This window comes from Chiloscyllium punctatum, chromosome 43 (genome assembly GCF_047496795.1).
Source record: "Chiloscyllium punctatum isolate Juve2018m chromosome 43, sChiPun1.3, whole genome shotgun sequence".
Taxonomy (NCBI): domain Eukaryota; kingdom Metazoa; phylum Chordata; class Chondrichthyes; order Orectolobiformes; family Hemiscylliidae; genus Chiloscyllium; species Chiloscyllium punctatum.
The window spans coordinates 17,654,023-17,679,583 of record NC_092781.1 but is presented as its reverse complement, the minus strand read 5'-3'; positions in this window follow the sequence as shown (position 1 = coordinate 17,679,583).

Here is a 25,561-nt window from a genome sequence, read left to right as displayed (position 1 = left end):
GAGGGTAAGAGGAGGTTACTGAGACAGTGAGGGTGCGTCTGATATTGGAGCTGTTTAAAGAGATAGCGAGGTGATGTTGGGGTTTGCACGAGATTACAGAGCTGGTGAGGGAGTGTAGGGGTTTGATGAGGTTCTGAAGATAGTGAAGGGTTCTCGGTGGGTTGGAGGAGATGACAGAGATAGTGAGGGGGTTGGTGGAGATTGCAGAGATAGTGAACGGGTGTAGGGGGTTTGAGGTGGTTACCCAGATAGCGTGGTTGTGTAACTTAACGGAGGAGGTTGCAGAGTTGGTGACGGGATGTAGCGGGTTTGGAGGAGTATACAGTGATATTGAGGTTGCAGGAGGTTGGAGGAGTCTCCAAAGCTCATGAGGGCGTTAAGGAGGTTGAATGAGTTTTCAAACGTAGTGAAGGGGTGTATGGGATATGAATATTCCAGATAAAGTGTGGGTGTGTTCGGGGTAGGAAGAGGTTAGAGACAGAATGGGGAGCTGTGGGCTGACGGACGTTAAAGAGGCGGTCAAGGCGTCTAATGGGGAGGAAGAGGTTACAGAGATAGTTAGGATGTGTTGGGGGTATGAAGTCGTTACCGAGATAGTGAAGGGATGTAGGGGTTTGGAGGAGGTTACAGAAATAAGGAGAGGGTGTAGGACATAGGAGGAATTTACAAAGATAGTGAGAGGACGTAGATGTTAGGAGGAAATGCCAGAGATTGTGAGGGGATGTAGAGGGACGGAGCAGTTTACAGAGTTATTGAGGGAGTGTAGGGGGTTTGGAGGAGGTTACTGAGATAGAGAGGTCGTGAAGAGGGTAGCCGGACATTGCAAAGATACTGAATGGGTGTCGAGGGTAGAAGCAGGTTACAGAGACCATGAGGGTTTGTAGGCGGCTGTTGGAGGTTGTAGATATAGTGAGTGGGTGTAGTGGTCGGGGCAGTTACGGAGATCACGAGGGGGTGTACGGGATAGGAGGAGGTTAAGTGAGTAGGTGTAGGGATTAGGAGGGTACAGAGCTACTGAGGGGACGTATGGGGCTTGGAGAAGGTTATAGAAATAGAGAGGGAGTTTAGGGGATTATAAGATCTCTCACGGATCGTGAGGGGTGTAGGGGAGGCGGAGATTACACAGATGGCGGAGGTGTGTCTGAATAGGAGGAGGTTACAAAAATAGTGAGAGGGTATGGTGTCTGGAGGTGGTTTCAGAGGAAGTGAAAGGTTATTTTCGGTTTAGCGGAGGTTATACAGATAATGAGGGTCTGTAGGGGATAGGAGGATGTTAAGATATTGAGGTGATGTCGTGGGCTGGAGGAGGTTACAGAGATAGTGAGAGGCTGTAGCGGGAGGCGGAGATTACAAAGATAGTGAGGGGGTCTATGGTGTTGGGGGTGATTACAGAAATAATGAGGAAGTGTCGGAGGTTCGAGGAGGTTACAGAGATAGGGTTGGGCTGTAAGAGGTTTGGAGGAGGTTACAGAGATAGAGTTGGGCTGTAAGAGGTTTGGAGGAGGTTACAGAGATAGGGTTGGGCTGTAAGAGGTTTGGAGGAGGTTACAGAGATAGGGTTGGGCTGTAAGAGGTTTGGAGGAGGTTACAGAGATAGGGTTGGGCTGTAAGAGGTTTGGAGGAGGTTACAGAGATAGGGTTGGGCTGCAAGAGGTTTGGAGGAGGTTACAGAGATAGGGTTGGGCTGCAAGAGGTTTGGAGGAGGTTACAGAGATAGGGTTGGGCTGTAAGAAGTTTGGAGGAGGTTACAGAGATAGAGTTGGGCTGTAAGAGGTTTGGAGGAGGTTACAGAGATAGGGTTGGGCTGTAAGAGGTTTGGAGGAGGTTACAGAGATAGAGTTGGGCTGTAAGAGGTTTGGAGGAGGTTACAGAGATAGGGTTGGGCTGTAAGAGGTTTGGAGGAGGTTACACAGAGAGAGTTGGGCTGTAAGAGGTTTGGAGGAGGTTACAGAGATAGGGTTGGGCTATAAGAGGTTTGGAGGAGGTTACAGAGATAGAGTTGGGCTGTAAGAGGTTTGGAGGAGGTTACAGAGATAGGGTTGGGCTGGAAGAGGTTTGGAGGAGGTTTCAGAGATAGAGTTGGGCTGTAAGAGGTTTGGAGGAGGTTACAGAGATAGAGTTGGGCTGTAAGAGGTTTGGAGGAGGTTACAGAGATAGAGTTGGGCTGTAAGAGGTTTGGAGGAGGTTACAGAGATAGGGTTGGGCTGGAAGAGGTATGGAGGAGGTTACAGAGATAGGGTTGGGCTGTAAGAGGTTTGGAGGAGGTTACAGAGATAGGGTTGGGCTGGAAGAGGTTTGGAGGAGGTTACAGAGATAGGGTTGGGCTGTAAGAGGTTTGGAGGAGGTTACAGAGATAGGGTTGGGCTGTAAGAGGTTTGGAGGAGGTTACAGAGATAGGGTTGGGCTGTAAGAGGTTTGGAGGAGGTTACAAAGCTAGTGAAGGGAAGTAGGGTGTTGGAGGAGGTTACCGTGATATTGGAGGGTGTAGTGAATTGGAGAAGGTTACCGAGAGAGTGAGGGAATGTTGTGATTGCTGGTGGATACAGAGATGGTGAGGGGGTGTGTGGGCAGAAGAAGGTTACAGGGATCAGGTGGGAGTGTAGGGGATGGGGAGGTAACAGAGATAGTGACGGTGTGTCTGGTGCGGGTGGATTTTACAGATATAGTGAGGGAGTGTAGGGGTTTGGGGAGGTTACAGCGATAGTGAGGTGCATAGATAGTAGGAGGAGGTTACAAATATTGTGAGGGACTGTCGGTGATCTAGGAGGTTACTAGGATAGTGAGGGTTTGTCGGGGATTGGAGGAGAATGCAGAGCTAGTGAGGTGATGTTGGGGTTTGAAGGAGTTTGCAGTGATAGTGAAAGGGTGTAGTGAGTTGGAGAAGGTTACAGAGCTAGTGAGAGTTTGTAGATGGTAGGAGGAGGTTGCACATATAATGAGGGAGTGTAGTGATTTGGAGAAGGTTACTGAGATATTCAGGGAGTGACGGGATTGGAGGTGGTTACAGTGATAGTTACGGATTGTAGAGTGCGTGCAGTATTTACTGCTATAGTGAGGGGCTGCAGTGGGTTGGACGAGGGTATGGCAATAGAGAGGTCTGCAGGAGTTTGGAGGAGGTTATGGAGGTAGTGAGGCAGTGTAGGAGGTTGTTGGAGGCGCCCAATACTCCCTCACATACTTTGTTCAGACGGTTAATGTGTAGCTTGTACAGTTGTGGTCCTAACCCTCTCCCCTGTGAACCTTTACTTGTTGCCAACTGACTGCATTATACCCACGCTCTGTCTTCTGACAATGTCAAGCATGTTGTTATGAAAGCGAAACTTTATTTCACAAATACTTGGATTTGTCTTCTTGTCTGGCTGTAGACAGCAGAATAGATAAAAGGGAACAAAGGTTTATTGGGATTTTCAGAAACCTTTCAACAGGGTCCCACTGAAGAAGTGGCACACATGCAATTGGTGGAAATGTACTGGTATTAATTGAGAATTCCTTAGCAGGCAGAAAACTAAGTGGGAATAAATTGATCAGTGCTTGACCCCTAACTATTCACGAATGGATTCGAAAAATTAAATCGATGGATAAAATCTAATCTTTCCATGTATGTCAGTGACACAAAATAAGATATGAATGTCAGTTCGATGGAGGAAACAAGGGGAAACAACAGTCCGTGAGTTTTCTCCTTTTAAGATTCATTCATGGATGTGGCCATCACTGTCTCAGCCATCATGTTTTTCCTACCTCTAATTGCCTGTGGAAGGTAGTGGTAAGCTGCCTTCCTGACCAACTGCAATCCATTGGGTGTCAGGGCAGATTCAGCGCTGCGAGGATGAAGCGTTCGTTGGAGAGGACCTTGAAAATGCCTGTGTTCCCGTGCAATTGTAACTCCAGTCCTTCGACGTTAGAGTTGGTCTGGGTTTGTGAAGTGCTTTTGGAAGAGTCTTCCTAACTGACCTCAGGGTGGTCGTCGTTGTTTAACTGCATCGAATCAATGCAGCTCTCCCTGTCATATGTGACATCGTCCTTTACCTACGGCTCTTACAGTACCTCACAATGTCTCACCTCATCGATTCCAATCTGCAATTCGGACCTCTCAAATTTATTATTATTTATACATCTATCATCTTTAAACTCTTCCTTTCTAAATTTTTAGCCCTCTGTATTTGTAACCCTGCATATCACTTTAACCAATTACAGCACATGGTCCACTCCAAAAATCTGTAAGAATTGCGGTGATTAGATGTGTTAAATTGACAGTTTTCACACTGCTTATCGATCTCAAATCTTGAAGCTGCTCCAAACCTAAATTTGAAATGATCCCATTCTCAGTATCTTATCATGTCCGGAGGGTCCTTGAACACCACCAATGCTCCAAAAGTCTATATTTCCCCCAATTATTGCAAGTGTTCTAACTATGTAACATCTAGTACATGGAATACTCCTCACTGTCATTTTACATTTGTTGACGCCTTCACATCTCTGTGAACAGCACATAAAAGGTCATTTCGACTCTGCAAAGCTCCGTCACCAACAAATCATTATCTCTCTATCTCTGTTGCCTTATTCTGTGTCTGCAACTCTCCCTGTATCTTATAGTAATCTGCTTTCGGCTCTGCAGGTCTGCCTCGCTCTCCAGATAACCTTCCATTCTCTCCAGCTCGCACAATCACTCGAACACTCTGTCCCGTCAAATCCTCCTTTCTTCCATTGTCTTCCAGGCAAAACAGCGGACCTGTAAGGGGACAGGACGGAATGGGACGTTATAAATCCCGGCTGAGGCTTGAGGCATTCCAATTCCTGCAAGTGCCAAAGAGAGAGAGATGCTCAGAGCGACCAGCACAGAATTGGAGAATGTAATCGGCAGCCAAGATGGAGGCCTACTGGGACTTGGAGCTCGGGAAACAGCAGATCCGCAGGCTCCAAATCAGTACCGAGTCAGAGAGGGAGTGAATATGTGAGGGAGCATCTTTGAACAGGAGCTTGAGACTAACTCACACCTGGGAGTTATAGAGGCAGTAACGCGGGAGGATATTAAATCAGCCCTGAGGATGGAGGCCTAGTCGTATCTGGGAGTCACAGAGACGGTCACCCTGTCATGGAGCAGAGTGCAGTGGGAGCAGAGGATTACATGTAACTGGGAGTCACAGAGACGGTGACTCTGTGAGGGAGCAGAGTGGTGTGGGAGCTGGAGGATTACACGTTCTTGGGTGTCGCAGTGCAGGTGACAGTGTGAGGGAGCAGAGTGGAGTGGCAGCTAAAGGATTACACACACTTGGGAGTCACAGATACGGTGACCCTCTGAGGAAGCAGGGTGGTTTAGGGTGTAGGTTTGCTCGCTGAGTTGTAGGTTTGATATCCAGACGTTTCATTACCTGGTTAGGTCACAACATCAGTGGCGACCTCCAAATGAAGCGAAGCTGTTGTCTCCTGCTTTCTATTTATACATTCCTCCTGGATAGGGATTCCTGGGTTTTGTGGTGATATCATTTCCAGTTCGTTTTCAGAGGAGTTGACAGATGGCATCGAGATCTATGTGTTTGTTTATGGCGTTGTGGCTGGAGTGCCAAGCCTCTCGGAATTCTCTGGCATGTCTTTGCTTAGCCTGTCCCAGGACAGATGTATTGTCCCAGTCGAAATGGTGTTTTTTTCATCCGTATGTAGGGCCATGAGGGAGAGAGGGTGGTGTTGTCTTGTAGCTATCTGGTGTTCGTGCAACCTCGTGGCTAACTTTCTTCCTGTTTGTCCTACGTAGTGTTTGTGGCAGTCCTTGCATGGAATTTTGTAGATGACGTTGGTTTTGTCCATGGGTTGTACTGGGTCTTTTAAATTTGTTAGCTTTTGTTTGAGAGTTTGGTGGGATTGTGTGCTACTAGGATTCCGATGGGTCTTAGTAATCTGGTTGTCATTTCTGAAACTTCTTTGATGTATTGAAAGTTGGTTAGGGTTTCTGGCTGTGTTTGGTCTGTGTGGTTTGTTTTTGAGGAATGTGCACACTGTATTTTTTGAGTATCCGTTCTTCAGGAATATGTTGTATATGTGGTTCTCCTCAGTTTTCCGAAGTTCGTCTGTGCTGCAGTGTATGGTGGCTCGTTGGAATAGTGTTCTGATACCGCTTTGTTGGTGTGTGTTGGGATGGTTGCTGGTGTAGTTAAGTAATTCGTCAGTGTTTGTCTGTTTTCTGTATACAGAAACTGCCCGAGTGTGATTAACTGTAATTTTACTCAGGCTTCTGTTGTCATCCACTGTTTAATGGTGCCGTGATGTTAAGAGTAATTACTCTCTCTGCCCCTCTGGAATGTAGGCTATCCTGTTTTGTAGGGAAAGATACAAAAGTTAAAATAAGACCTTCTCCAGATTGTCCCCTCATATCTAGTTCTGACTGGTGTTGCTTCGAGCATGCCATTCTGAACTCCTCATTGAACCAGGGGTGGATCCCTGACTTGAAGGCTCCCATCGTGTGGGAGATCATGCCGGGCCATGAGGTTGCAGACTGTATGAGCTCGACAGAGTATCAGTCTGCTGCTGCTGCTGCTGATGGCCCACTGCACCTCATGGATGCTTCGTCATTAGTTGCTCGATCTGTTTAAAGTCTGTCCCATTCAGCACACAGCTTGCTACATAACATGGTAGAGGGTCTACAAATGTGAAGTAGGCTCTCCTTGCCCACAAAGATTATGCAATGACCACTCTTACCTATATATTAAATGGTGAGGTGCATCTGCATCAGGCGGATTTGTGGCAATGTGGTCAAGTATATATTTACCTTTTATTGATTCCGTCTTAACCTTCTCAGCCACAGGGTCCAGCATCGATGCTGAGCACTACGTTGACTACATACGAAGGAGTTGCCTCCCGCTGCCTGGCTGCAAACTGTCAGTGGGACGGAAACTACCAGAGAGGATGGTTGTGTCGCCTGAGATATAGTCCCAGTCACAGAAAACTGTTCTACAGACAATATCTGCCTGTTGCTTCATCAGTCTGTGGGAAATATACGCCAGTTTAATTTTATATTTTGTACATTTTGTACAATGATGAGGTAATGTCATTTTGTTTCTTACATTAAATGAGATGGAGGTACTTGCCATAATCTTCTCAATATTGTCAGTGGACATAGCAGGCTACTGGTTAACTTTAGAAAGATTTATAAAACCACGCAGGACTCAAATAATGTGAGTAGCCAAGGGTAGGGGAGTGCAAAACTAGAGGGCATTAACGTGAGGTGAGAGATCAAAGGTAGGGTGGCATGGTGGCTCAGTGATTAGCACAATTACCTCATAGCACCAGGGACATGGGATCGATTACAACGTTGGGGGACCGTCTGTGTCGAGTTAGCACATTTTCACTGTGCCTGCATGGTTTTCCTCCCACTGCTCCAGTTTCCTCCCATAATCCAAAGATGTTCAGGTTAGGTGAGTTGGACATACTAGATTGCCCATACAGATCGGAGATGTGTAGTTTAGGTGCATTAGGTAGGGTTAAATATCGTATTAGTGAATGAGTCTGGGTAGTATACTCTCCACAGTGTCGATTTGGACTCGTTGGACTGAACGGCCGATTTCCACACTTTCGTTGCATGTATGGAACAAACTGCCATAGGAAATGGGAAAGGCAAGTACAATTACAACATGTAAAATACATTTGGGCAGGTGTATGGAGAGGAGAAGGTTTGAAGGGACATGGGCCGAGCGAATGCAAATGCGACCCAGTCAGATTGAGAAACCTCGTCGGCATGGGTAAGTGGGACCGAGGGGTCTGTTTCAGTGCTGCATGACTCTATGTCTCCAGTTACTCGAAGAACAGAATGCCAAGGTAATGCATGTGGTCGGGGCTGAAACAAGTTGCAGACATAGGGATAGTAGTCTAGATTGGAGTACAAAGTTAAAAATCACAAAACACTAGGTTATAGTCCAACAGGTTTAAGTGGAAGCACACTAGCTTTCGGAGCGACGCTCCTTCAGCATTTGATTGTGGAGGGCTCGATCGTAACACAGTATTTATAGCAAATGTTTTCAGTGTGATGTAACTTAATTATACATTGAAAAATTGATTGTCTGTTTAGCCTATCATCTGTTAGAATACAGTGATAGTTTTACTTCTTTCATGTGTAAATCACAGAACGTTTTTTTTTATGTTCCATATAGGGGATAGGACGCAATCAGAAATTGGACTGATGCATGAGTGTTACATATGTAGAATGGAACTGAGTACCAAAGATATCCAGAAAGTCACAGTCTCCATCCCTGGACTGTGTTGCGCTGTGTCTCTGCAGACCAGAATTCATAGCTGCAGGAGCGAGAGGTGTTGACAAAGGACTGCAAGTGGACTCACACTGTGAGGGATACGAAATAGAGAGTTGTTGGGTGGTATTATCAGTTTGCAGCAAGGTTTCAGGATCAAACAATTGTGTACAGAAGAGATTGTGATTCATAGTGCCTTTGCGTGAGTAACCTGCCAGCTGTCGATGTGATGGTGCAATGTTATTATTGATAGGTTATTTACCAAGAAACTCAGCTAAAGCTCTAGGGATAAGACTACTGTCGTTCAATGACAGATTGTTGAATTTTGATTAAATGTTTCTCAAAAATGTTGTTCGCAATCAACAAATACGAATTAAGCCACTGCTGATGATAAAGAAAAATCCGTCTAAGACATTCGTGTCTTTCGGAAAGTACATTTGTGATCAACTGGTGTGGACGTTTTAGTTTGACAACAGACACACTGCAGTGATTGACTCTCAATTGCCCACGGAAATGGCAGGCTGGGTACCCAAAGAACACAGTCCGCCGATGTCTCACCAACAAATCCAAAGAAGCAAAAAAAGAAAGGTCCAGAAATCGTAGCCACGCCCATACACCAAAGACATCTCGGAAATTACTGCCGGACTATTGAGACGCCTTGGAATCATGTCAGCACACAAAACCATAAGCACACTAAAACTAATGATCTTTAAATAACCGATACAGACAAAAAGCAAAAGGATACATAACCATCAGCTAACCACAAAATAACATGACCCTCTGACACCAGAATCCCGACATACAGATAAGGACACCACTTCGACTGGAGGAACATATCCATCCAGGGACAAGCCCAACAGAGACACGCACTAAAATTCCTAGAAGCATGACTTTCCAACTGGAACTCTGCAAAATAAACACATTGACTTGGACATCATTTATCAACCCGTGAGAAAATGAACAGGAAATGGCGTAATCATAGGAAAAAGACATCGCGAGTGGAAATGACATTACCAATCCAAAGAAACACAAATATATAAGTAGAAAAGCAGAAAACATCAACAATGCTTGCTCTGGAACGTCTCTGAAGATAGAACATAGAACATAGAACATAGAACAATACAGCACAGAACAGGCCCTTCGGCCCACGATGTTGTGCCGAACTTCTAACCTAGATTAAGCACCCATCCATGTACCTATCCAAATGCCGCTTAAAGGTCGCCAATGATTCTGACTCTACCACTCCCACGGGCAGCGCATTCCATGCCCCCACCACTCTCTGGGTAAAGAACCCACCCCTGACATCTCCCCTATACCTTCCACCCTTCACCTTAAATTTATGTCCCCTTGTAACACTCTGTTGTACCCGGGGAAAACGTTTCTGACTGTCTACTCTATCTATTCCTCTGATCATCTTTTAAACCTCTATCAAGTCACCCCTCATCCATCGCCGTTCCAACGAGAAAAGGCCGAGAACTCTCAACCTATCCTCGTACGACCTACTCTCCATTGCAGGCAACATCCTGGTAAATCTTCTCTGCACCCTCTCCAAAGCTTCCACATCTTTCCTCAAGTGAGGCGACCAGAACTGCACACAGTACTCCAACTGTGGCCTAACCAAAGTCCTGTACAGCTGCAACATCACTTCACGACTCTTGAATTCAATCCCTCTGCTAATGAACGATAATACTCCATAGGCCTTCTTACAAACTCTATCCACCTGAGTGGCAACCTTCAAAGATCTATGTACATAGACCCCAAGATCCCTCTGTTCCTCCACCTGACTAAGAACCCTACCATTAACCCTGTATTCTGCATTCCTATTTGTTCTCCGAAATGGACAACCTCATACTTGGCAGGGTTGAACTCCATCTGCCACTCCTCAGCCCAGCTCTGCATCATATCTAAGTCCCTCTGCAGCCGACAACAGCCCTCCTCACTGTCCACAACTCCACCTATCTTCGTATCATCTGCAAATTTACTGACCCACGCTTCGACTCCCTCATCTAAGTCATTAATAAAAATTACAAACAGCAGAGGACCCAGAACTGAACCCTGCGGAACTCCACTTGTAACTGGGCTCCAGGCGGAATATTTACCATCTACCACCACTCTCTGCCTTCGACCGGTTAGCCAGTTTTCTATCCAATTGGCCAAATTTCCCTCTATCCCATGCCTCCTGACTTTCCGCATAAGCCTACAATGGGAAACTTATCAAATGCCTTACTAAAATCCATGTACACTACATCCACTGCTCTACCCTCATCCACATGCTTGGTCACCTCCTCGAAGAATTCAATAAGACTTGTAAGGCAAGACCTACACTTCACAAATCCGTGCTGGCTGTCCCTAATCAAGCAGTGTCTTTCCAGATACTCGTAAATCCTATCCCTCAGTACCCTTTCCATTACTTTGCCTACCACAGAAGTAAGACTAACTGGCCTGTAATTCCTGGCGTTATCCCTATTCCCTTTTTAGAACAGGGGCACAACATTCGCTACTCTCCAGACCCTGGTACCACCCCCGTTGCCAGTGAAGACGAGAAGATCATTGCCAACGGTACTGCAATTTCCTCTCTTGCTTCCCACATAATCCTAGGATATATCCCGTCAGGCCCGGGGGACTTGTCTGTCCTCAAGTTGTTCAAAATGTCCAACACATCTTCCTTCCTAACAGGTATATCTTCTAGCTTATCAGTCCATTTCACACTCTCCTCTTCAACAATACGGTCCCTCTCGTTCGTAAATACTGAAGAGAAGTACTTGTTCAAGACCTCTCCTATCTCTTCCGACTCAATACACAGTCTCCCACGACTGTCCTTGATCGGACATACCCTCGTTCTCGTCATTCTCAGGTTTCTCACATACGCATAGAATGCCTTGGGGTTATCCTTGATCGTATCCGCCAAGGATTTTTCATGCCCTCTCTTAGCTCTCCTAATCCCTTTCTTCAGGTCCCTTCTGGCTATCCTGTATCCCTCCACTGCTCTGTCTGAACCCTGTTTCCTCAACCTTATGTAAGCCTCCTTCTTCCTCTTTACTAGACATTCAACCTCCCAGTCAACCAAGGCTCCCTCACACGAACATTTGTTTCCTGCCTGATAGGTACATACATATCAAGGACACGTCGTATCTGCTCCTTGAAAAAGTTCCACATTTCCACCACATCCTTCCCTGACAGCCTATGCTCCCAACCTATGCTCCTCAAATCCTGTCTTACAGCATCGTAATTTCCCTTCCCCCAATTGTAAAATCTTCCTTGTTGTGCGCACCTATCTCTCTCCATAACCAAGGTGAAAGTCACAGAATTGTGGTCACCATCACCAAAATGTTCACCCACTAACAAGCCCACCACTTGTCCCGGTTCATTACCGAGTACCAAATCCAATATGGCCTTCCCTCTGGTTGGACATTCTACATACTGCGTTAGAAAAGCTTCCTGGACACACTGCACAAACACCTCCCCATCCAATCTACTTGATCTAAAGAGCTTCCAATCGATATTTGGGAAGTTGAAGTCGCCCATGACTACGACCCTTTGGCTTCATCAGCTTTCCAAAATCTGTTTCCCAATCTGTTTCTCCACATCTCTGCTGCTATTGGGGGGCCTATAATAAACACCCAACAAGGTGACTGCACATTTCCTATTTCTGACTTCAGCCCATACTACCTCCAGAGGCAGATCCCCCTCAAACTTCCTTTCTGCAGCCGTTATACCATTTCTAATTAGCAATGCCACCCCCCTCCTTTTTTACCACCCTCCCTAATCTTACTGAAACATCTGTAACCAGGAACCTCCAACAGCCATTCCTGTCCCTCATCTATCCACGTTTCCGTGATTGCCACAACATCGTAGTCCCCGGTACCGATCCACGCCTTAAGTTCACCCACCTTATTTCTGATACTCCTTGCGTTGAAGTATACGCACTTGAGCCCATCTCTGTGTCCGCAAGTAGTCCCTGTCAGTGCTACCTTCTCCACAGCCTCCCTACAGTCTTGGGCATCCTGACACACAGCTAGCTTACTTGCTGGACTACAAGTCCGGATCCCATCCCCCTGCCAAATTAGTTTAAACCCCCCCGAAGAGTGCTAGCAAACCTACCCCCCAGGATATTGGTGCCCTTCTGGTTCAGGTGCAACTCATCCTGTTCATACAGGTCCCACCTTCCCCAGAATGCAGTCCAATTGTCCAAATATCTGAAGCCCTCCCTCCTACACCATCCTTGCAGCCACATGTTCAACTGCACTCTCTCCCTATTCTTTGCCTCACTGTCACGTGGCACCGGCAACAACGCAGAGATGACGACTCTGTCTGTCCTAGCTTTTAGCTTCCAGCCTAACTCCTTGAGCTCTTGAATGACCTCCCCACCTCCCTTTCTACCTATGTCGTTGGTGCCAATGTATACCACGACCTCTGGCTGCACACCCTCCCCCTTAAGGATTCTGAAGACACGGTCTGAGACGTCTCGGACCCTAGCACCCGGGAGGCAACAAACCATCCGAGAGTCTCGCCCATGTCCACACAACCGCCTGTCCGTCCCTCTAACTAGAGAGTCCCCTATAACTAGCGCTCTCCTCCTCTCCCCCTTTCCCTTCTGAGTCTCAGAGCCACAGACCCCTTCACTGCAGCTTACCCCTGCAAGGCTGTCCCCCCCCCAACACTTTCCAAATCTGTATACTTATTTTTTAGGGGAACGACCACAGGGGAACTGCCTGCTTCTTCCCCTTCCCACCTCTAACTGTTACCCAGCTACCTCTGTTCTCCGGCGTAACTATGTCCCTGTAGCTTCTATCGATCAACCTCTCAGCCTCTCGAATAATCCTCAGCTCATCCAGCTCCAGTTCCAGTTCCCTAACTCGTTCGGTGAGGATCAGGATCTGACTTTATTTCCTGCAGACGAAGTCGGCAGGAGTATCGGTGGTCACCCCTACCTCAAACATCCTGCAGGAGGAACATTGCACCGCCTGCGCTGCCATGACTGTACACTTTGTCTCCAAAAACAAGAACACTGAGTCAATAACCTGTGGACTTTAAAGTTAGGTTAGAGGAGGCCCTACGAAAGTAGGACCTGGGATCTAGAACACACCCACTCAAATACTAATCACTTACCTTCCAGCCCAGCTATGTGCTCCAACCTCACTTCCGCTGCCCGCTACAGGTAAGTAATTTTGAAACAAACTGTCTTACCTTAGCTGTAGTCTCCCGGGTTTGTTTTTCCTCGGCCGCTGCTCCCAATGTGACCTAGTGTGGTGACGAAACGTCTAAAATGAACCTTCAAGCTCAACGAGCAATCCTACATCCAGAATGGTGTCCACAAGTATGCAGTTAACAATCACACAACACCAGGTTATAATCCCACAGGTTTAATTGGAAGCACACGAGTTTTTGGAGCGACGGTCCTTCATCAGCTGATTGTGGAAGGTTCAATCGTAACACAGAATCGATAGCAAAAATTACAGTGTGATGAGCTGAAATTATACATTGAAAAATTGATTGTCTGTTAAGCCGTTCATCTGTGAGAATACAGTGATAGTTTCACTTCTTTCATGTGTAAATCACAAAATCATTTATTTAAAGGTGCATTCACGGGTTCAAAGGGTTTTGTGATTTAAACATGAAAGAAGTGAAACTATCACTGTATTCTAACAGATGAAAGGCTTAACAGACAATCAATTTGTCAATATATAATTTCAGTTACATCTCACTGCAAATTTTTGCTATAAATTCTGTGGTACGTTGGAGCCCTCCACAATCACATGATGAAGGAGTGTCACTCCGAAAGCTAGTGTGCTTCCAATTAAACCTGTTGGACTATAACCTGGTGTTGTGTGATTGTTATCTTTGTACACCCCAGTCCAACACCGGCATCTCCAAATCATAGATATGGAGGATTTTCTAAATCTATAGATGGTATAATTCAGACCATGTGTGGAGTATTATCAACACAATGGCTGCCGCAAATAAAGATATCCTTGCATTAGAGACAAGACGTAAAAGGATCAAGCGTCTGATGTTAAGAATCGATGAATTTGCTCATGAGAAGCTGTTGGGGAAAGATTAAGTAGATTGAGATTGAACCGAGTTGAGTTTAGAACAATAAGGGAGAAATTGAATAAAAAATCCAAGATCCTTTGGACTTTTGAGAATGTAGGCACTGGGAAGTTAGAAAATAAAACGGTACAGCACGGCAGTAGGTCTTTTGGTACACTATGGTTGTGCCAGTCATAATGATATTCCAAAGTAATGCATTCTCCCTGCACAAGCGCCGTATGCTTCCATTGTCAGCTTGCTCAGCTGTCTGTCATAATGTCACTTAAAATCTTTGTTCACATTTATGATCTGGCCAGCTTCCTCATTCTGTTTAAAAACAACACATGCGTAACACACACTCGTTTAATCTTTCATCATCTCACTTCAGACTTATGCACCCTTGCATTGTCTGTTGTTCACCGGCAAAAAGATTTTGACATCCACATTATCTATGCCTCTCTTCATGTTATAAACCCGCATCTGATTGACTTGCAGCCTGCGATATTCCAGTTTTTTCAAGAAACCCCTGTTTCTCCAGTTTCTCCATATTGCTACGATGCTCTTAACACAATTTATCACAGGTAACATGCTGGTAAACCTTTTTACACATTGTGCAAAGCGTCCACGTTTTTCCTATCGTGTCGCAATGAGAACTACGCAAAGTACTCCCAATTTGGTCAAATTAAAGTTTCAAACAGTTACAACTTGGCGTGGAAACCCCTGTACTCAGAGCTGTGAACGATGAAGGGATGCATGCCAATTCGTTTCTTTCCCAGTTGCGTTGCCATTTTCAGGGAGCTATGGACGTGCACCACGTCCCTCTGTGTATCTATATTCCGCAGTCTCATAAATTCTTTTTAAATTTGAACCTAACAAAATGGATCATATCACATCTGCCTGAATTAAACTCAATTTTCTACCTCTGGGCCCAAATATCTGGGTGGTCCATATTCTGGGACAGCATTTGAAAACCTTCGTCACTGTTCACAACTCGACCATTTTTTTAAATCTGCGATGAGTATTGTTGCCAGTTGCATTGTTTTCCTTTGTAGAGAGTCTGTAATCAGGGGGAATAATACTCCAGCAAGGCTTCATTCATTCAAGATGGAGATGAGAGGAATTTATTCACTCAGAGGGTAGCAAATCAATGGAATTCTTTAAAACCAGAAGATTCAGCCGCAGCAGTTCGGAAATTCGGCCCATTAAGTCTGGTCTGCCAATCAATGATATGTGATATTTTTTTCAATCCCATTCTCCCAATTTTTACATTTAATGTTCGATCCACTTGGCAATCAAGAAACTATCGAAATGTTTTGTATATACGCAATGACCTGGCCTGATAGCCTTCCGTGACAAAGGATTTCTATCATTCAGCACTCTCTGGCGAAATAAGTTTCTCCTTCTCTTGTTTCACAAGCGTCTTCCCTTTAGTCTAATGCCGTGCTCTCGTATCATATTCTCTCCTGCTAATGGAATAATTTTAAAAATGTGCACTCTGTCCACGCTGTTCAGTATTCTATAAGCTTTAATTAGCTCCCCCCTCAATCTTCTAACTTCATCGAGTATAGACCCAAAGTCGCGAAACGTATTTATAACTTCTCAAAAGGGCATCCTTGCATTCATCTTCTTATCCTCCCCAGATGAATGATAACATTACATTTGCCGTTCTAATTGCAGTCAATCAACAAGTTTATCTTAAGCGAAATCTCGCAGAGGATTACCTTTGCATTTCAAGTTTCAGAACTTTCTCCCTATTTAGAACATTATCAATGTCTCTGTAACTTCCAGAAAAGTGAAAGAGCTCAGCCTTTTACACATTGTTTTCCATCTGTCACTACTTCCACTATTCTGCAAATCTGCCTCGATCTTTATGCAGCCTCCATGGCTCCTCAGTGCAAACTGCTCCTTCAACTATTTTTGTACCACCCGCAAACGTAGGCAGATTGCCCTGATTTCCTTCATAACGGGCATTACTGTGAAAAATACAAAGTTGTAGACCTAAAACTGACCTTTGCGAACTAACCGTTACCACTACCTTCCATCGTGAAATGGACACTTTTATCCGCACTCTCTAACTTCTGACAGACAGCCAATCCTCGATCAAACCTGGACCTAGCTTGTCCAACAACGTGCTGTTATCTTACTCAGCAGTCTGCTGTGCAGCTACTTATCGAAGGTCTGCTGCAAGTCCAGGTAGATAACATCCACTGGCTATCCTTGACTTAGCTTGCTCGCTACCGTTTCAAGGAACTCTGAGAGGTTTGCCAGTTATGACCTCCACTGATGAGATAATGCGACATTTGCCCTATTTTACCATGAAGTTCATCGTATTCAGGAATCTCATCCTTAAACAATTCCTCACAGGGGGGCTGGAGAGGTTGGGTAATTAAATGCATAGGATTAATAGAAAATGTCCTTTCTCAATGGTGGGGGAGTACAGAAGTAGAGGGCATAAATATAGGGTGAGAGGGGAAATATACAAAATAGATCATAAAGACAATGTTTTGGACTCAGAGTGGGGTGCCAGAGGAAGTGGTTGCGTCTAGTACAGTTGCAACATCTGAAATGCAACAGGATGGATGAATATGAAGCGTTTGGAGCGATATGGGCCAGAAGCTGGCAGGAGTGACTAGATTGGATGAGGATATTGGATCAACATGGACGAGTTGTCCGAAGAACCTGTTTCCGTGCTGTACATCTCAGTGACTCTATGACTGTATAACTGAGATGGTCAGATCTGAGTTAATCAGTGAAGTAAGGGTTACTTTGAAAAAGCAGGAAAGTACAGTGGAGCATCATCTATGATATCATTGAATTGTGGAATATACTCGTTGGGCGAAATGGCCGAATGCATGTTCTATATCTCCTGGTCTTAACTAAGTGGTCTTCAGTAAAACATGCATAATACTTTTATTCTCGGCTGTCACAAATTTCCGATACATTGAGATGATTAGATATTTCTCATTACGCAATATTTGATATAGAATTGGCTATTCTCTTATTGGTTCCTTGAATGTTATTAAAGAAAACCATTTTATATGCAGCTCAGGTTGCCATCCAATACAGCCCTGATACTCCTTATTTATCCCTGCGGGGTGGAGACTCCTATCATACACAGGTAATGCATTGCCCTTGCTTCAAGTACATTCAATTTCTGGTCTTAACCATGTTTATAATATCATGATTCATGCATTTAGCAAAGTCTTACTCACGGTTGCTGCCACTTGCTCTTTCTTGGCTGCACCCAAATGCACTCCACGTTTTGAACTTCAGATCAAATTGGCTCTATCACCAACATATTAAAGTCACAGTTTCGTCATAACCTTACGAGACCTTGTTTGGCTTTTTGACTCTTCTGCTGAAATCCAGACAACAGTTATATATTCACTTCCCGTCCATGTTCATTCTGCAGCGACATGCTCCTCATCACAATTCGTCATATTCGTTCACTTCAGTTGATGCTGTCAATTCAACTGTCTTCGTACAACTGCAGGAAGTGATAGTTTCAGGGATAGTGGGGTTAAACATTTGAGTCAAGGTCACAGAGATACGGGAGTGTTCATGGTGGTAAGATGTTACCAAGTTAAGGAGGATTGCTGGAGCTCCAGAATCCGATCAACAAGATCTCAGGCTGTGCATTTACATCTCGAAATTATTTTCTTGCTAAAACGCATGGTCGAATCAGAAAAATAAAATCAGTGTTTCAAATGATAACATCTGTCAGGTTCCACAACACATTCTCGTTCCCATCCTGCAAGCTCTATAACTCTAGCAACTATAAACTCCTGCAGGATCGACGTCTCTTCCAACATATGTACCATCCTCCAGGATCTGTAATCCTCCAATATCCGTAATTTGGCCCGGAAACTGCAACTCTTATTTCCTCTGAAATGATCCCCACAAGTGGTTGAGATAGTGATGTAGATTAGAAAGATAGGGAGCAATAGCAAGGCTGGAGGGTTTTGCAGACCTTAAGAGTTTTTCTGTAGAAAAAGGAGGTTTCAGTAATTTTTAGGGTTCATGGTGATCAAGGAGTGTGGAGCGGGAGAAATTTTGTAGGGACATTCCAAGTTTTCGTAGTATGGATTTCTTTTGGGGACTGGATTCGTTTACAGAGTTCGGTAGGGTTTAAGTATTGGATGATTTCATACGAAGAGAAGAATTGCTATAACAGGACGTTGATTCAGCAAATTGGGAAGTATGGAGTCTGCGCGAAATTTCAAACTTGAGAAGAGTTTTCTGCAATGGAAGGAGTTGCGCAGGCATCAATTGTTTCATCAAAAGCAGATGACCCAACTTGGGAGGGCTGTTGCTGCTGGAAATGATATCAAAGGGAGGAAGGATCGTAAAGCCACAGGAGGTCATATAACTGTGCAGAGGCGTAGGGTCGGCCAGAATTCATGGAGATAGGGTGGATGGGAGTGATAAAGCAGTTCACAGGGATAATGATGTTTGTGGGACAGGTTTGGTGTACGCAATCAGGGAGTGTTTTATTAAACAGAGCTGATTGCAGAGATAAAAACAATTCTGCCGACTGGAGTAACAAATAGGCAAATGGAGGATAGTCATCAATAAAGATGGTTATAAATATAGGAAGGCTTAGCTTCTGGAGTTTACTTAGATATGGAGACTATGGAATCTCGCAGATTTTCCTGGAGATAGGGACAGCAACCTTTGTTTCCCAGTTAAGGGAACATTGCACAAACAGGCAGATGTTCCTGTGGTAAGTAGGGTTGAAGAGGAGGCAGACATTTTCACAGATACGGGAGAGAGCGAGATATTGTATGGAGACCAGTCGACGAATGTGGAGACTGGCGGAGCTTACATGACCAGGGTGGGTGATAGCGACTGAAAGATTTTACATTGATAGTGAGTCTACTCGGAAACGGTTTATAGAAGTCACATACATTGGACTAGCTTCGACAGATCGAGAGTATTACAGGGTCCAAAGAGGACCACACAGATCGAGATGATTGTAATGTGTCCAGAGACTGATGGTGTGTTTTGGGACTGAAAGAGGTTTTATTGGGGGGGGGGCAGTAGGATCTGCAGCAGTTTATGGATACTTGAGGAGATGGAGTAGATTACCGAGACAGAGTGGTTTCTCGGGTAGGATTTGTTCCAGACAGTGAGGGTTGTGCGGCCTGGAAAAGTCAATGATGAGGGGGTGGGGGGGGGGGGGGGGGGTTGGTCAAGAAGAGATTACACAAATAGGAACATTGGAAGAGACTGAAGTAGTTTTCATGAAGAAGGTTACACTGTTAAGGAGGAATATCGTGACTGAAGTTAAGTTCACAGTCATGGAAGGTTGGTTTGGTAGAAGGAGCTCCAGGATAGGAACTGCAGTAAGGGTTTACATGGAAAGGATAGGTTGTATTTCTTGAAGAAGATTACACTGATGCGGACAGTGTTACGGAGAGTCGAAGAGACTCTCGAGGAGGTCACAGCGAACATGTTATGGGGAGTGGAGGAGATTGGAGACACAGTGTAGGCGGTAGGTCTGGGACGAGCTTATACAGATGATCCGTGTTGGAGGGCTACAGGTAGCTTACCACGATGAGATTTATCAAGACATGATTACGTGTTTGATACAGAGCAGATTTGAGGACATGACTGTCAAAGTTGAGACAATCCAGGTGAGCTTTTGCAGATATATAAATGGTTCGAGGAGGACCAGTAGATAACAATGATCAAGAGTGTTGTAATGAATGACGAAAGTTACAGTCATAAGAAAAATTGTAAGGACAGGAAGAGGTGACAGTCAAATAAAGCTTTGTTACGACTGTAAGAGCTGACATCGGCAAGGCTGTAGCATTTTACAGAGATAACGTGAATATTGAGGATAAGGCAAAAACAGGTGACAGGACTTTCGGAAGATCTGAATAGAATCTTCATCGTGTGGAAGAGGTCATCCGGCCCTCTGAAGAGAATCCCAGCCAGGCACAGCCCTCAACATATCCACGTAATCCTGCATTTCTCAAAAGAAACTCACCTGGCCTGCACATCCTGAACACGATGGCCAATCCACATATTTGCACATTCTTGGACTGTGGTGGAAAATAAGAGCAATCAGATGAAATTAGCAGAGGCATGGTAGACTTGCGCAGTCGACAAAGGCAATCGCCCAAGTCTGGAATCGAGCCCAGCTCCCAGCGCTGCGAGGATGAAGGGCTGACCACTGAGGCAATGTCCCATCATGTGTCTGTTAAAGCAGAGCATGCAGACATTGTAAAAGAACGCAATGTTCCCGAGAGTTATCAGAACAGGAGGAGGTAGTTAGGAACAGGAGAAGGTGACATAGATGTTGAACATTGGAGACACTGGAAATTTATACAACAATAGGTACAGCTGTGGAGTCTCTCGACAAATGCAGGGTTTGGAAGAGTAGTCGAGACTGGGGAAGTTAGTAATACTCTGACCTGTAGAACTTGCCTGAGGTGACTGGGTCAGAAAGGAATGTATGGGTTGTCTGGGGTTAGAGACAGAGGTAGTTGAAGGGAATGCAAGTTATTAAATCAATCAAGTGGAGGTTACAACCACAGAAGTTTTTGTGACGACAGGATGTTCGAGAGCGAAGAAGGCAAACAGTGACTGGAGATGGTCAGAGGCAAGGAGCATTACAGTGATGGGAAGGGTCACGGAGATTGAGAAGTTGGTAGAGAGTGGGTAACGTTGCAGACGTGCGAGCGCTCAAAGAGTTTCAGAATGTTGCACAAAGCGAGGGTTGTCACGAAAGGCTGTAGAAACTGGAGGCCTTTCTACTGATGGAGAGGAGTGAATGGATGATAGAAAATGATATACTGGGAATCCAGAAACAGTGAGCTCGCCGAAGAGTGAATGGCAAAGGTAGGAATTCTAATAACCACTGAACAAGTGATGTTGCGAGTTTGATAGCAAAAGTACAGTGCAATAAAAAAGGCGAAGCTCTTCGAAATTACAAAGTGTGCAAGTGGGTCCTTCTAAACGATGGGCAAATAAGGCCATTAAATAGCCTTGGCAGAACAATGAATAAAACGTCACAAGTTATTCGATAAGTATAGCTAAACGAAGAGGATTCACAGATAAAGGTTGTTTCCTGTTCAGCATTCAAAAAGTCGAAAGGCATTGCAGCGGGAGAATTCAGTTGGGATGGTGAGTTTCCAGATCATGTGAGGATTAATAACGAGTAGGTATTATACGTATTCGCTGACATAAATTTGAAGATATCTCCAGTGCACAACGAAATGTGTCCCACAATGTTATGTGGATGAAGGAGGAGATTTTTGGGGCGCTGTCATATCTATTAAATATTTTGCTGGCCACAGCTGGAGTGCAGAAGGACTGACGGTTCGCAAACGTGGTGCCGTTTTTCAAGAAGAAGAGGAGTGATGGACCAGATAATTACTGAGGAAGCTGCTGTTTGAAGAATTCTGTCGAGCTTTTCTTTTTAAAATGGTTTATAAAAATAATGTTGAGGGCAGTGCAGATGACGTATTTTACGTCGACTTCATGAAGGCCATTGATAAGGTCCAAAATGGAATGATTGTCCAAAAGGGAGAAGCCCATGTGATCCAAGGCGAGTCGGTAAATTGGATCCAAAATTGCTGTTTGATATCCTTTCACCAACGGTGTACCACAGGGATCTCTGCATAAGACATTGGTATTTACTCTGTACCACAGTAACTTGGACGGGAAACCTGAAGCTACAATTAGTATATTTGCAGATAACATGAAAGTTGGGGTTGTTATCCACAGTGAGGCAGATGGTCTCAGGCTACAGTCTAATATCGATCAGATGATAAACGCAGCAGGGTAATGGTAAGTGAAGTTTAATTCTAATCAATTTGAGGTTATGAATGTTGGTAAATCTAATCAGCAAAGGGCGGAAATAGTAAACCGTAGGTCACTGGCGGGTACTGCAGAACAAAGGAATCTTGGTGAAATGTTCACAGGATACTGAAGGTTCTGATGTAAATTTGCTGCCTGAGCTCGAAATTTCGTATTCACCTGTTTCGTTACCATACTTGGAAACACCATCAATGAGCCAAAAGTGGAGCACGTGTGTTAGTGCCACGCTTTCAATCTGTGTTTTTACTTTTCATTCGGTTGGTGATTTCATTTGGTGTAGTGATGTCAATTCTTGTGGTGATGTCCTCTCCTGTTCTTTTCTCGGAGTCTAATCCAATGTGCTTGTTGAGAGAATGCCTGTTGGCATGTCATATTGATATGAATTCTCTGCGCATGTCCCTGATTGGCTTGTCCTCAGATGGATGTGGTCCCAGTCGAAGTGATGTCCTTGTTCATCTGTATGTAAGGATCTTAGTGAGATTGTGTCAGTCCTTTTGGGGCTAGTTGATGGTAATGTACCCTGGTGGCTAGATTTCATCCTGTTTGTCCAATGTAATGTTTGTTACAATCCTTGCAAGGTATTTTGCAGTTGTCACGAGTTTGCTTGTCGAATGCATATTGCCTTTCAAATCATGAGCTTCTGTTTCAGTTTGGTGGATAGTTTGAGAGTTACTATGATGCCAATAAGTCTGAGTAGTCTGGCAGTTATTTATGTCATTCCGCAGATGTAGGGGAGGGTGGCAAACGTTTTCTGGATGCGATTTGCTTGCTTGTTTGTTGCAGAGAATTCCGTGGATAGTGTTCATTGGACAATATTTTCCACAATCTGAAAGAGCAAGTAAAACAGGAAATGATAAAACCCCAGGAAATGATCTAACCAGAGGAAATGACGTCGCCAAGTGAAGGGTGTCTAAATACATAAATATAAAGCTGATTACCACCACCAGTGTTTGACCCGATGGTAACTGATATTGTTACCTACATTGTGACGCAACATCTAAAAGCAAAACTTGCACACCAGCGAGCAAACTTGGATCCAGAACTTCAACTGTGCGACAAACCTTCGAGAAATTCGCTAATCCCTGAAGACGTCAACACAGTTAGACAGGTTGTGGAAGGTATCTGAATTGGGGACAGGGCTGGGATTCTTATTCTGTTGGGGCGAATTGCTAGAGATACTGGAGAAGACTTAAACTGATCTGACAGGGCTGTGTGACCTGAAACAGCTGTGATGACCAAAAGAAGGTTTTTATTGAAGTTGTACGATAAGTTGGGGTTCAACTAACTGATCATGGTACACCGCTCCAGAATAATGTACTGCCAAATAAAGATGTTGGGTTGTCACCTGCTGCCCTGTGCTTTTTGACAGGCATTCAAGAGAGGAACTTAGCAAGACAACACACGCTAGAGCACTGAAGGATATGAGGGAAATTGATGAATTAAATTGCATTTGGTTCAATGCAACAGGCCTGACAGGGCAGCAATAGGAACTCGGGGCATGAATAGGAACATTAGGTTGCAATTCTATGGATATTATGAAGCACAGCTGAGTAAGGTCAGCACTGACAGTTCAATATCCCAAGATACAGATGTTACTGGAAGGATAGAAATGGAGAGAAGATTAGGGAAAACATAACAATGGAACTAAGAGAAAATATTCCTGCGGGATTTCCCAGGGAATCTTCATTACTGGAATGAAAACATAAGATTAGGTCATCAGTTCGATGCAATTCTTCGACTGACACCTCATAAACATTGGGAGATTGAGATGCAAATTTATCGGTGATCTCAGCCATCAGGAAGAAGAATAGGACAATAATGGTACTGTTTTTGTGTAATCTTTCCAATCCTAGACGAGCAGAGGGACAACATGAAGCATTTCGACGGGAGAAATTTGCCAAGTGTATTCCAGACAACTTTCGATCAATATGTAAATGGCCAGTAAGGTGAAAGGGGAAACGGAATTCCCTTTGGGAAACGAGGTCCGCAAATAATGAAGTGTTAATGGGTGAGCAATTTGGTAAAGTTTCTACGATCCTTTTAATTTACAAATATCTGTGGAAAAGGAGAGGGGTAGTCCAAAAATGGAAGTTATAAAATAGGAGAACACCAATCTAGATAGTATTCGACATGAACTTTCAAAAGATGTTTGTGGAAGCGATTTCAGTAAAAGTGATGTTTGACACGTGAGATTGACATAAAAGTGAGATAAAATGAGCATTTCGGGTCCGCATGTTACAACTAGAAAATTGGCTCACGCTGACGAAATTAGGAAACGTTGGCTGACAATTTTTGGCTCTGATGAAGAAAAACGAGTGACAAATCACATCTCGTCAGGTGGATTGAGTGAATCCCTTCAGCATCATCGTGTTTGTCGCAATAAACGTTGGATGGAAATCGTGAACGCAAAAAGGGGACATGAAGTACCTTTGAGAGAAACGTTTAAGGAATATCCAAAGAGATTTTGCAAGTAAATTGAGAACAAAGACGTAATTGGGAGAAGATAGGGGCCCTCAAAGATCAATGCGGCCATCGATATCTGGAACTATGGAGGACCTGCATGATCCAAAACAAGTATTTCACTTCACATGTTACTGTGGAGAATTATAAGGGAAGTCAGGGAACGAAACAACGATTGGTTAGACCACTCTTGGGATATTGTATACAACTCAGGTCTCCGGGCAGAGAATGGTATTGTTGAAATTCAAAGGAGTAAGAAATGTTATAGAAGATATTGCCAGGTTCGGAGAGTTTGAGGTGCATGGAGAACCTGAATAGCCTTGGAATATTTTCACTGAAGCGTCGCAGCTTGAGAGGTGACCTCACACAGGTTTATGAAAGCATGAGAAGCATCGATAGGGTAAAGAAAGGTATTTTCCCATGTGTTTGTAAATACAAAACTAGAGGACATGGGCTTAATTTGAGAGGGAAACATTTGAAATGGATTGAAGGTTTATTTTTCTTGCAGACAGTGATATATGTACAGCGGGCACTAGTATAATTGTAACATTTCAAAGGCATTTGGACGAGTGGATGAATACTAAGGATTAAGAGCCACGTGTGACAAACGCTAGCAACAGAGATAAGATTTATCTGAATTCTCTGATCGGCATGAACGATTTGGGCCAATGGGTATCTTTCCCTGATGTACAAGTTTATGACTTTAAAAAACGCCATATTTTAAGAAGAGGTGTTGATGAAGGTATTATGACAAAGAGGTAGTAAAGTCCCGAAGACCTGGTCAAGTATATCACATATATTGTACGAAAAGAGGGAAGCGATTGATTGACGAGCCCCTGGCAGACATGTTTGTACATTGACACCAATGAGTGATGTGCTGGAAGACTGGAGGGTGGCATGGTGGACAGTGAAGAAGGCTTCCTAAGATTACAAAATAAAATAATGGAATCGGTGTATGGGTTTAAAAGTAAAGTGGAGTTCAATGTGGAATAAATGTGAGGACTTGCATT